Source organism: Mauremys mutica, chromosome 4, assembly GCF_020497125.1.
Source record: "Mauremys mutica isolate MM-2020 ecotype Southern chromosome 4, ASM2049712v1, whole genome shotgun sequence".
NCBI lineage: Eukaryota > Metazoa > Chordata > Testudines > Geoemydidae > Mauremys > Mauremys mutica.
This window is the reverse complement of record NC_059075.1, coordinates 37,531,524-37,544,199: the sequence shown is the minus strand read 5'-3', so window position 1 is coordinate 37,544,199 and position 12,676 is coordinate 37,531,524.

Genomic DNA, 12,676 nt, shown 5'->3' with positions numbered 1-12,676 from the left:
AGGTGAAGTGAGTAATGTAGATCTCCTGTCTTATTTTAGTGAAGTCCGTTTGTATGGAAGTTTGGTTATTGATGAGAGTCTCCAGGTTGGAGAGCTCTTTTTTGATGTTTTCCTGTTTGCTGTATAGGATGCTGATCAGGTGGTTCCTCAGTTTCTTCGATAGAGTATGGCATAATCTCTCACTGTGGTCTGTGTAGTATGTAGATAGTAGTGGATTTTTTACCTTTAGTCCATTAGGTATGATGTCCATCCGTTTGCATTTGGAAAGGAAGATGATATCTGTCTGTATTTGTGCAAGTTTCTTCATGAGGTTGATGGATTTCCACTCCATACGGCTAAATGCAGTGCCTTGCATGGTGTCAAGTATCAGAGGGGTAGCCGTGTTAGTCTGGTTCTGTAGAAGCAGCAAAGAATCCTGTGGCACCTTATAGACTAACAGACGTTTGTTAGTCTATAAGTCTATAAGGTGCCACAGGATTCTTTGCTGCTTCTACAGAACCAGACTAACACGGCTACCCTTCTGATACTTGACACTTGTTGGATAATTTTGAATAGGAAATAAGTTTTTTTTAAAAAAAAACAAATAGTTCACCTATGTCTTGGGGGTCCAGGCCTGGGATTGTAGGATTGAGTAATGGGAAAGCTGGGGGTCAGCACTGAGGTGTAGTGGTAGATAAGTGTTGGAGTCAGCCCTGGATGAGAATAGTGGAGATGCGATGCTGGTCAGGCTCAAGGTGCATCTGCAGGGATCTGTTTGGGGTCCCAGAACTGGAACTGCAGGGGATGCAGCAGGTCAGTATTGATGTGCATTGGCTGGTATGTGACGGCACAAGAGTGGAGTAAGTGTACATTTGCAGGCCAGAATTAGAAGGCGCTGGTAGGAATGTTTGTAGGGAACTTTGCCATTACAATTTTAGCTCCATGGAGTCCATGACTCCATCACTACATTTCCCCTGCAGTTAGTTTCCCCTGTGTTTTCTCTTGCAGTCAGTCCCTTTTGTAGGTCCACACAGGCCCCCACAAATTGGCCAGATAGGTACAGGATTCAAGAAGAAAAAGCCAAAACCAACCAACCAAAAAAAAAAATGCCGCCTATAGGAAGGCCTACGACCTGACCCCAACTGGCAGAGTTCGTAATTCTCCTATTGTTCTAAGATACAGACAGGCATGCTGACTGGCTGGCTGGCCTTAGGTGCCAGGTCAAGGGAGGAGCCACTTAAGCCAGTTCACAAGGCCCTTAGTTCAGAGCCTTGTATTAGTGCAGCCAAACATCAGAAAAACAAAGTGCATAGGACCCATGTCAGGCTAGTGGCTGATGGCCTGCAACCTGCCTAGCAGGCAGTAATAGCTTCTTTGTGGTTGCTTGGTCCCTCTTGCTTAGCTTCCTTTTCACATTTATATAGCCCAGCCCCAAAGGCAGGAAAAGGTGTTCCTTGATTGCACCCAAGTCTTCTTGGTTATAAACTCCAGACTGTCCCTTAAAGAGGTAGTGCCACACCCTGCTTATGCCATTTAACTCCCTCAACAAACAAACAAACCCTCTCACTTTATTAAAAGTGATCATACTAGGCCAGTGGTTCGCAACTGATTACACATTGGGGGCTGCATATACATATATTACCTGGGCCACAGGGGCCGGGTGGCAGGGCAGCAGCAGCCCCGACCCCGATCCTCACCGCGCAGGGCTGCCTGCCCCAGATCCCGCAGGGCTGGGCAGCTGCTCCGGTCCCTGTGGGGCCAGGAGGCCGCCCCAACCCCTGCCACGTGGGCCGGCCGGCTGCCCCAACCCCTGCCACACAGGGTGGGCCAGGCTGGGTGCCCCAGACCCAGGAGCTTGCGGGGCCGGGTGGCTGCCCCGGACCCCTAGGGGCTGGCAAGGAGCCCCGGGCCCTCGACCCCATGGGGCGGACCTGCAGCCCCGACCCCACCATGCTGGGCGTTGGGGCAGCTGGGAACCCAGCATGCCCCGAGCATGCAGGCCACTCTTTAGCACACAGCTGAGCTGGGCCGCAGCTAGGGGCTAATTGGGCCGCACGTGGCCCATGGGTTGAGAATGGCTGCACTAGGCAGTGTAGGCTTTGCTGGTTTGGGGGAAACTGTTCCACTGATCAGGAGCCAAGCAAAAGGAAAATGGAATTGTTTATTACACTTGTTTTAATAGTATTTACCTCAGTGAAGAGACTGAAAAAAAGATCAGCTAAACCATCAGGGAGACCAATGAACACAGATTATCTGCAACCCTCTGTGTTAAAAGCAGAAGCCGTAGTAGGTGTGCAAATCCAGTAGCACTACAGAGGATTTTTAGGCTGTTTATAGCACTTTACTTTGCAGCATATTCATTGACTGTGTCTGAGTATGCACCAGATTCATGGCATTCACACCACCTAGTGCAGGGGTAGACTACCACCACCCCACTTCAGATCAGTCATTTGCTGGAGAAAGAGACAGCTCTCCTTGACACACTTGTAGTGTGTTTGTGGAAAGGCCAAGGGAGAGAGAACAGAATGGGACTGGCATGAAAAGATCAGGAAGAAAAATAATTAGGCCGAGAAAGAAGAAATGAACAAAGAGCAGGAGAAATGAGACATGAATAAGAGAGAGAAAGTGATTGGGAAAGATAAAGAAAAGGGGTCAAGGAATGGTTTGTGTTGAGAGTCAGGAGGTACAATTTGGCTGGGGCAGGGTTGGGAGAGAATGATCAAGTATTCTATAAACAACCTAATTTGGATTCTTTTTTAAAGAAATAGCTTCCGCCACCGATTTGTTTGTGACACCCATCAGTTACATCTTGTATTTTAGAATGTAAGCTCTTTGGGGCAGGGACTTGTCATTTATAATACATTTTTACACCTGCTAGCAAAATGTGGCTCCAGCCTGATTTGAGGCCTTCAGGCACTACTGCAGTAAAGACAAACAGTGATCCCTGAGTAAGGGGATGAGAGTTTTGTTCCTCCTCCTTGAGGGAACTGATGGTGCCCAGATACTATGAGACTAGATACCTTATACCAGGGATCAGCAACCTTTGGCACGCAGCTCATCAGGGAAATCTGCTGGCAGGCCGGGACAGTTTGTTTACCTGCAGCGTCCACAGGTTCAGCCTATCACAGCTCCCACTGGCCACAGTTCGCCGTTCCAGGCCAATGGGGGCTGCAGAAAGTGGCGTGGGCTGAGGGATGTGCTGTCCACCACTTCCCGCAGCTCCCATTGGCCTGGAATAGTGAATGGCAGCCAGTGGGAGCTGCGACTGGCTGAACCTGCAGACGCTGCAGGTAAACAAACTGCCCCGGCCCGCCAGTGGATTTCCCTGATGAGCCTCGTGCCAAAGGCTGCCGATCCCTGCCTTAAACAGATCACACAGAAACCAGGACAAAACCCTGTTTTCAATATAACCTGTGGCAGCCATGGAAAAACAAGATGCATGTCACTCTTCTCAAAAGAAGAGAGAAGTGAGAGAAAGAGAGAGATGGAACAGGGATTTCAGACAGGAAGCAGAGAATCACAGAAATGTAGGGCTCGAAAGGACCACAAGAGATCATCAAGTCCAGCCTCCTGTGCTGTGGCAGGACCAAGTAAACCTAGACCACTCCTGGAAGTTGTTTATCCACCCTGTTTTTAAAAACTTCCAGTGATAGGAATTCCTCAACCTTCTTGGAAGCCTATTCTGGAGCTTAACTATCCTTATAGTTAGAAAGTTTTTCTTAATATCTAACGTAAATCTCCCTTGCTGCCGATTAAGTGCATTACTACTTGTCCTACCTTCAATGGACATGGAGAACAATTGATCACCATCCTCCTTATAACAACCCTTAACATATTTGAAGACTGTTATCAGTTCCCCTCTCAGTCTTCTTTCCTCAGGACTAAACATGCCAAGGTTTTTAAACCTTTCCTTATAGATCAGATTTTCTAAACCTTTTGACACTTTTGTTGCTCTCCTCTGGACTCCCTCCAATTTGTCCACATATTTCCTAAAGTGAGGCACCCGGAATTGGACACAGTACTCCAGCTAAAACTTCACCAGTGCTGACTAAAGTGGGACAATTACCTCCTGAGTCTTACATACAACACTTCTGCTACTACTCCCATGAATATTGACTCATATTCATTTTATGATCCACTGTAAACCCAAGATTCTTTTCAGTGCCTACCTAGTATTGCCATTCAGCCAATTCCCCATTCTGTAGTTGTGTGTTTGATTTTTCCTTCATAAGTGAAGTACTTTGCACTTGTCTTTATTGAATTTCATCTTGTTGAATTCAGACAAATTCTCCCATTGTCAAGGTCATTTTGAATTATAATCCTGTCCTCCAAAGTGCTTGAAACCCCTCCCACAAATTTAATAAGCACACTCTTTTACAAAAATTAAGGTATAAAACAGGGATCGGCAACCTTTGGCACATGGCTCGCCAGAGTAAGCACCCTGGTGGGCTGGGCCGGTTTGTTTACCTGCTGCATCCGCAGGTTCGGCCGATCGTAGCTCCCACTGGAGGCCAATGGGGGTTTGTGGAGGCCAGTGGAGTTTGCCACTCCAGGCCAATGGGGGTGGAGGGAAGTGGCGGCCAGCACATCCCTCAGCCTGCGCTGCTTCCTGCAGCCACCATTGCTTACCCTGGCGACCTGCATGCCAAAGGTTGCCGATCCCTGGTATAACACATCTACTACGTTCCCCCCACCACCACATTAGGCCAGTAACCCTGTCAGTGAATAATTATCTGAAAATACCACCCTCTTCCCTAGCCATTATTATAAAAAAAGGGAAATATAAAAGGAGAGTCACTCTGCTTTCACAGGCTCTTTTCCTCTAAGGATTCTTTATTGATGTGGTAGTCTGCCTTCTTCCCCTCCATCTCCTCTTATTCTAGCTTTCATTGTTCCAGAATCCCCCCCTCATTTGTTTTTTTCCCCCCAATCATTTTTTATCTTTTTCCTTTCTTCTCTTCCTTCTCTGTTTTCCCTATCCCACCTTTTCTTTCTCCTTTCCTCCTACATCATCCTCACTGAACTGACCCAGAGGGGGATGTCGGAAAAGCCCCACGTGCTTTCCCTCCTCTCCCCGCCCTCATGACCACTGTTAGCATCAGTGTACTGTGCATGCACAAGGTGCACCAGTACTGAGGAGCAGGCCCTAACGGGTGATTAGCCAGGAGAAACACTGAGGTGAGCATCACTTGCCTCAGTAGGAGAGGGTGGAAGGTATGGATGGTGCCACCTGCTTTCTTTTTGCTCTTATCTGATCACAGCCACTCTGTTTCATACCCAGAGAGCCCCCACAGGCAAAAAGACATTCAGACACTACAGGGGTGAGAGTGGTATAAGTATTTAGAGAAACAAACAGGCAAGGCCAACACAGATAGCAATAAGAGGTGATTTACTGGATCAAAGGGCTTTAAGTCAAATCTATTAAGGATAAGATGATGGAGTACTAACCTAAGGCCCTTACATTACTATGGTTACCCAGAGGATCTGAGTGGTGGTAAAGTAAGAGCCTGAGAACAGGTCAATAAGCTCTCTCAAGAGCAGAAGCAGGGTGCATGCCCTTCTTTCAAGTGTATTATCAAAGAGAACCAGGCCTCTAATGATTTCAGCTGGCTGTGTGGCCCCTCTGGGCAGTCCATTAAGTAGGGCTCCTCTATGCAAGGAGTCTTTAGGACAGCAGAGAGCTTAAGCATAGCAGCAGCAGGGTGATAAATAATTGGGACAGTAATTGAAAGGAATCCTGAGTCCTGATAGTCAAGGGTTTTTTTATGCTTTCAGTTATGCCACACAGCTTTGTTGATTTCAGTGAATTTATGGTTTAATTAAGAGCTGAAATTGGCACTGTTTATTTTCATGCATTACTTCCCCACCACTGAAACGCAGTCACCTCTTGGGGTGAACTGTGGCAGCTGTGTAACTGCAGACTAAGTCTACACAGCTGTGGCAGACAGGAAATGCAGAAGAATCCTATATTTCCCACTGAAACAGCAGGAGAATTTTCAGGGGGCAGAAAGTAGTAACTGGAGATGTGCAAATTCTGAAATGAAACCTATTTCAGCGTTCATCACAATCAAAGTTACCAGCTACCTAAGGATGATGATGAACATTTCAATGATCCCTGGACTGTTTGAGTGTATGGTCAGGTAGCAGCTAATATTGGCTATCACCCTCCTATAGGGAGTAAGCATATAACAGTTCCTGTGTCTTCATAACATAGAACCCAGATCTACAAGTTACTCAGGGAAGGTGTACCCCTGTACTCAAGCCCAGCCAGAGGTGCTATATAAGTAGTTAGTGGAGATAGAAACTGGGACTATCAAGATCAAAACCACCTTCCTTATCACTTAATATATATGATTAACTCCCTTAACTGTAACTATTGTGATAAACTCAGGACAGACAGCTGCAAGGGGGTGGGTGGGTAGAAATCAGTCTCAGAGGGTTAAAAGGCCCTCCTCCCTATCAACTGAGTGGGGGTAATTACAGATCAATCAGGTTCAGCTGAGAAGGGGTTATCAGAGTATCAATTAGAATCAGCTGAGAGGGAGCTGCCTGAGGTTAATTAGGATCCGCTGATTCCAACTAAGGGCTGCCTGAGACCTTTTTAAACCTTCCCCTGGAGGGAGGGAGGAAGAGGAGAGAGAGAAGTTCTATTGCCAGTAGGTTAGGGGCAGCAAGCCTCACCAGGAGGGGAGGCTGCATTCCCTCCCATAAGGGAGAAAAACAAGCTAAAAAGACTGGTAGAGAGAAGGAAGGGACTTCTCCTGTGCCACCAAGAAGGACTATTTTACATAAGCTTGTCTCACCAGGGCTAAAAGCAGTGGAGGCTGGGGGGACAGAGAAGGTGCCTTGCCACACTATATATGAGGCTTTTATTCCGTATGTGCACCAGCACTACTATAGAGGGCAAAACAGATCACAGATGTATAGCCACTGTTTGATAGTACTATACAGCAGGGAATATTTTCTTGATGTGTGGCTGTTTGCCTGCACCCCAAACATAAAGCAGTGCAAGGGTGCCATTTCAATCATGCTGCATGTACACAGATATATTTATGATTAAAGCCAGCCTAGTTGTGTTTGTTTGAATGATTCTGTTCTGGCCACCCAAAAGTCCTGAGATTTAAAAATAAATAAATCTCAGGCTTTTTTCTTTGCTTTCTGGTTTGAGCCTGCAGGGTGTCCTCAACTCACTTTTCAAGTTTTTCTCCATAACTATGTGAGTTAGAAACTTACTGTTTTTAAAATTAAAGTTAGGATTCTTGCATAATCACTAGACTCCAGGAGCCGGGGCTTTAAGAAGAGCAACAAAAGTCTCCAGACTGTTGTTAAAAACTGCAAGAAGTGGCAATTACTGTCTTGTCGCTACCTCTATACCAGGGATCGGCACCCTTTGGCACGCGGCTCGCGAGGATAAGCATCCTGGTGGGCCAGGCCGGTCTGTTTACCTGCCACGTCTGCAGGTTCGGCTGATCGTGGCCGCAATTTGCCGTCCCAGGCCAATGGGGGTTGCGGGAAGTGGCATGGGCCGAGGGATTTGCTGGCCGCTGCTTCCCGCCACCCGCATTGGTCTGGGACGGTGAACCGCGGCCAGTGGGAGCCGCGATCGGCTGAACCTGCGGACGCAGCAGGTAAACACACCAGCCCAGCCTGCCAGGGTGCTTACCCTGGTGAGCCATGTGCCAAAGGTTGCCGATCCCTGCTCTATACTGAGCTGAACCAAAAACCTGGATCTGAACCTCCCTTGAAACTTTGGTGATGGAGAGGCTAGAAATTCAGAACCAAATTTCTGCAGCTTGGGACCATGTCTATTATTTTTATTTATGTTTCTTAACAGCAAATTTGGGGGAAGGTGGCAGATTGACCGTCCCGGAGAATGACGTCCTGTATTTACCTACAGAGGATGTAAAAGATCGTAACTGGCGGAGTGCATTAAAGGGAAGGAAGGGGATTCACCTTCCTCTGAATTATCTGTTGTTATCCTGCCTCCAGCTGTGGCTATAGACTTAGTAGACCTAATGGTCTGATCATGTACAGCAGCAACTCTACAGTTCATGGGTTTTTTCCCTCTCTCTCTGGTTCCTCTCAGGTGCTTCCTATACAGAGAATGCTCCAAACCATGTCCCTTCCTTCCTTTTAACTCCTCCCTGAGCCTGATACAACCACCAGGTGCATCAAGATGGGCCTAACACAGCTCTCAATGTCTAGTTAACCCCTTTGTGTCCAGAGTGGAGTTTATACACCACATCTCACCAAGGCTTTGGAAAACCCAAACAAGAGACTTCTTCCAGAGAATTCAGCCTTGGTTTATATTCAACCCCAGTGCATTCTGGACCAAGACTTTGGCACTTCAGCATGTATACAGCGATGCAGACATGATCAGTACTTCTTATACTTCTGTACCTAATCATCAAATCACAGGGCCTTGATTTAAAGAACTGCCAGTCAGTGCAACTACCACAAATAATTCCACAATCATGACACTTATGTGATTAGACCTAGGCTTGCAAGTTGCCATTCCATTAAGATGAATTAAATAAATATGTTCCTCTCTTGGTCCTGTGGTTTCAGTCTCTCGACAGAGTCAACCAGATATCAATGCATCACACTGTGAAAGGTGATCATCATTATGCTGTGAAAGGTGATCTTCACAAATGGAAGGGCTACAGGTTGCATTTTTATGAAAAGGGAGCATGTATTCTGCAGCCATCAAGAGAAACAAATCTAATTTCCTGTGGGAATTCTTAAATGTTTGGCATTTGAGATTTTTTTCCCCACTGGAGTTAAAGCTCTCCCACAACAGTAGCGTTTGCACAGGTGGATTGCTACTGGTTTGACGTAGTCCTATTGTGTTACCATCTGGTCACTGTCCAGGGGCCAACAATATATGAAAAGAGTTTGGTGGAGCTCAGAACAGCTGTCAACATAAAAAAAAACATCATTACAAATTTAATTGTTGGCAGGCTGAGCAAGGATGCCACAGACTGACACCTAGGGAGGTGGTGGAATCTCCATTCTTAGAGGTTTTTAATGTCTGACTTGACAAAGCCTTGGCTGGGATGATTTAGTTGGTGTTGGTCCTGCTTTGAGCAGGGGGTTGGACTAGATGACCTTCTGAGGTCTCTTCCAACCCTAATCTTCTATGATTCTATGAAAGGGTCCTGGAGGCTCAGCTATTCTCTTGTCCCCAAGGGGGGCACCTTGCAAGTCAGGGTTCAGGGGTGTTGCTACTGGGAGAAAGGTGGCAGCTTACAGGAAGCTTGCACTACTGGTGCTTGTGTTGTGCGTACACAGAGGATATCCATTTCTGGGGCTGTTAATGAGGCACCTTTCACTGGCAATGCATGTTCTAAATAGTGAAATAACGAAGTGAACTTTGCAGAAGACAAAATTCCTGTGAAAGAAACAATTCACTTTGAGGGTGGAGGGGGGTGGAAGTGAATTTGATTTGATTTACTAGTTGGTAGATGACCCTTGCTGCTCCCAATACTCCCTTCCAGGTTGTATGTTGGATTTCAGGCCAAGGTATGCCTGAACCAAACCTCAGGATCTGGACATCTCAAACTTTGGGGAAAATTCAGACCAGGATCTGAACTTTATGGCTCAGGCCCTTCCCAAATATGCACCTGGACAATGTAGGTTCAGCACCAGGGCCGCCCGGGGGGGAAATGGGGCAATTTGCCCCAGGCCCCCACGAGAGTTTTCCGGGGCCCTCGGAGTAGGGTCCTTCACTCGCTCTGTGGGCCCAGGAAAACTCTCATGGGGACCAGGCCCCCAGAGCTTCTTCCGCTCCGGGTCTTCGGCGGCAATTCGGAGGCGGGGGGTCCTTCCGCCCCAGGACCCGCCGCCGAAGTGCCGGATTTTCGGCGGCAATTTGGCGGCGGGGGGCCCCCACCGTGGGTCTTCAGGGCTCTTCGGCGGTGGGTCTCGGAACAGAAGGACCCCCCGCCAACGAATTACCACTGAAGCAGGGGCCCCCTGCCGCCGAAGACCCCAGGCCCCCTGAATCCTCTGGGCAGCCCTGTTCAGCACTAGGGTACGTTATATTGTTTTTCCTATTAGAGAACAATCCCTCCCAGCCTCTGGAGCTATTGTCTGCTCAGTTTATTAAGGTATAGGCCTCGCTTGACATAAGTAACTTGAGTCATTTCTTGGTGGGCATGACTGGAAAGGTGAATGGAAGGTTAAGTTGTAAATAGGGGCTTGACAAAAAGTATACTGGAGTCAGGACATGTGTGCTAGCTAAGGTAAGCAGCAACACCTTGATGTCATGGACTATGGACAAGATAAATCTGGAATGTAAAGATCAGATTCCATGTGAACATGGACATAACATGCTGAACAGCACAGATTGACAACCTTTGGCCCGCAGCCCACCAGGGTAAGCCTCCAGGTGGCCCGGGCCAGTTTATTTACCTGCAGCCCCCATTGGCCTGGGACGGTGAACCTCGGCCAGTGGGATCTGCAATCGGCCGAACCTGCAGACATGGCAGGTAAACAAACCAGCCCGGCCCACCAGGGGGCTTACCCTGGCGGGCCGCATGCCAAAGGTTGCCGATCCCTGCTGTACAGGGATTGGTTCCTGCAAAGTAACCAATCCAATCAAAAAATGTGATTTAATGTATAGCAAATGCAATGTAATGTGTAAACATATATAAAGGAAGAGGTTGTCTGTGTAACTCTGGATGTGTAGTACTCACTAAACCCACCCCCTATGCTTGAGTCTGATCAACTGATCAATATAGGAACCTGAGTGATGAAATCCAGAATCGAACTGAGTGTTTTGGATCCCAGAGAACTGGATGAAGTGTTCTCCCAGAACTGGAGAAGGTGTTCTGGATTAACCGAGTGGAAATGGTTTTAGAGGGAATCCCAACATTAGGATAAATCTTATTCCTATGAATTAACAATCTGACCCACCACAAGGTAACAGTGGAAATACTCTTTGTCCACTAGATGGCATTGTGGTATCAACATTGAACTTTCTGTGACTTGAATTGGCTGGTACAACATAGCTGAGAATGTTTTGGAGGCTACATTTTACAGACATTTCAAATACAATAAAATCTAACAGAGTGGGGTGGTTGTTAGAGAGAGAAGGATAGCTTTGCGGTAAAAGCCCTGATCCGGGACTCTGACGAGTTAGGTTCAGCTCCTGGATCTGCACAGACTTTCCTGGCTGATTCTAGGCAACTTGCTCAGAGAAAATTTTCAAAAAGTGGCTATTGATTTTGGGTGCCCAGCTTCAGACACCTGGGACCTGACTAATTTCACGGATGCTGAGCACCTGTGATTTCAATGTGAGCTGCAAGTGTTCAGCACCTCTGAAAATAATGACCAAGTTGGGCACCCAAAATCAGTGGCCAGTTTTGAAAATATTGGCCTTAACCACTCTGGCTTCAGTTCCCCATCTGTGAAATGGAGTCTGTAATACTTCTCTACCTCACTGGGGTAGCCTGAGAATAAATGACTAGAAGGTGCTCAGATATTACACCAATAGGGCTATTTAAGTGTCTAAATAGATAACTAGATAAATACAGGAGACCGAGAGACAGGAGACAGGGCAGGATTAATTTCTTCAGTAGAAAGAACAATATGTCCTATAATCTAGGTTTCTTGATCCAGCGTCCTTGTGAATAATTTGCAACACAAGGCAGTGAAATAACAACTATTTTCTATGGGGTGCAGGTAAATTTGGGTATTTAATGGTTGGGGCACCTCGTGATGAGGGACAAAGAAAGGTATATTTTGGAAAGGCCTAGAGATGGTATTAGGAAATAGAGTTAGCATGGTTTGTCCTCATCTGTGAGGGGGGGCCTTGTGTAGTCCTGGCCTTTTTAGAAAGGTGTATCCTTAGTTGGCTGGTTCAGTTGAGTTATCCTACAGCAGTGGTTCTCAAACTAGGGCCGCCGCTTGTTCAGTGAAAGCCTCTGGCGGGCGGGCTGGTTTGTTTACCTGCCGCGTCTGCAGGTTCGGCCGATCGCAGCTCCCAGCGGCCACAGCCTGGAGTGGCGAACCGCGGCCACTGGGAGCTGCGATCGGCCGAACCTGCAGATGCATCAGGTAAACAAACCGGCCCGGCCTGCCAGGGGCTTTCCCTAAACAAGCAGCGGCCCTAGTTTGAGAACCACTGTCCTACAGCAGTCCTCTGCAACAGGCAGAACTTGTACCAGGACTGGGTAGGTAACAGTGATTTGGTTTCTTAGTAGTTTTGCACAAACCTTTAACATTTTTTTTTAAAATCCAGGGGAGCTTTGTGTTGACTTCTGACTTCCAAGAATCCAAAATATCAAAGCAAAGCTCAGCCCCAGTCTCCACATTCTCCTGGTTTGGGGATGAAAACATTGGACCACTGAGTTTTGTGTGTTTTCCATCCAAAGTCATAACACAGTTCTGATACTATTGGAGGCCTAAAACAACTGTCCTGATTTTCAGAGATTCTGAGTACTCACAGCTGCCAGTAAAGTTAAAGGGAATTACAGGGGCCCAGCCGCTCTGAAAATGATGACATTTATTTCTGTGTCTAAATATGGGGTTAGATGTCTAACTGTAGGCCACACAATTTGAAAAATGTCACTAATCTCCTGGTGGCTCAGTTTCCCCATCTGTAAAATGGAGATAATAGTACACATTGAGAGAAGATTAATTTGTAAAGGCCTTTGAGATCCTTCGATAAAAAGTGATATGTACATGGGAAGTA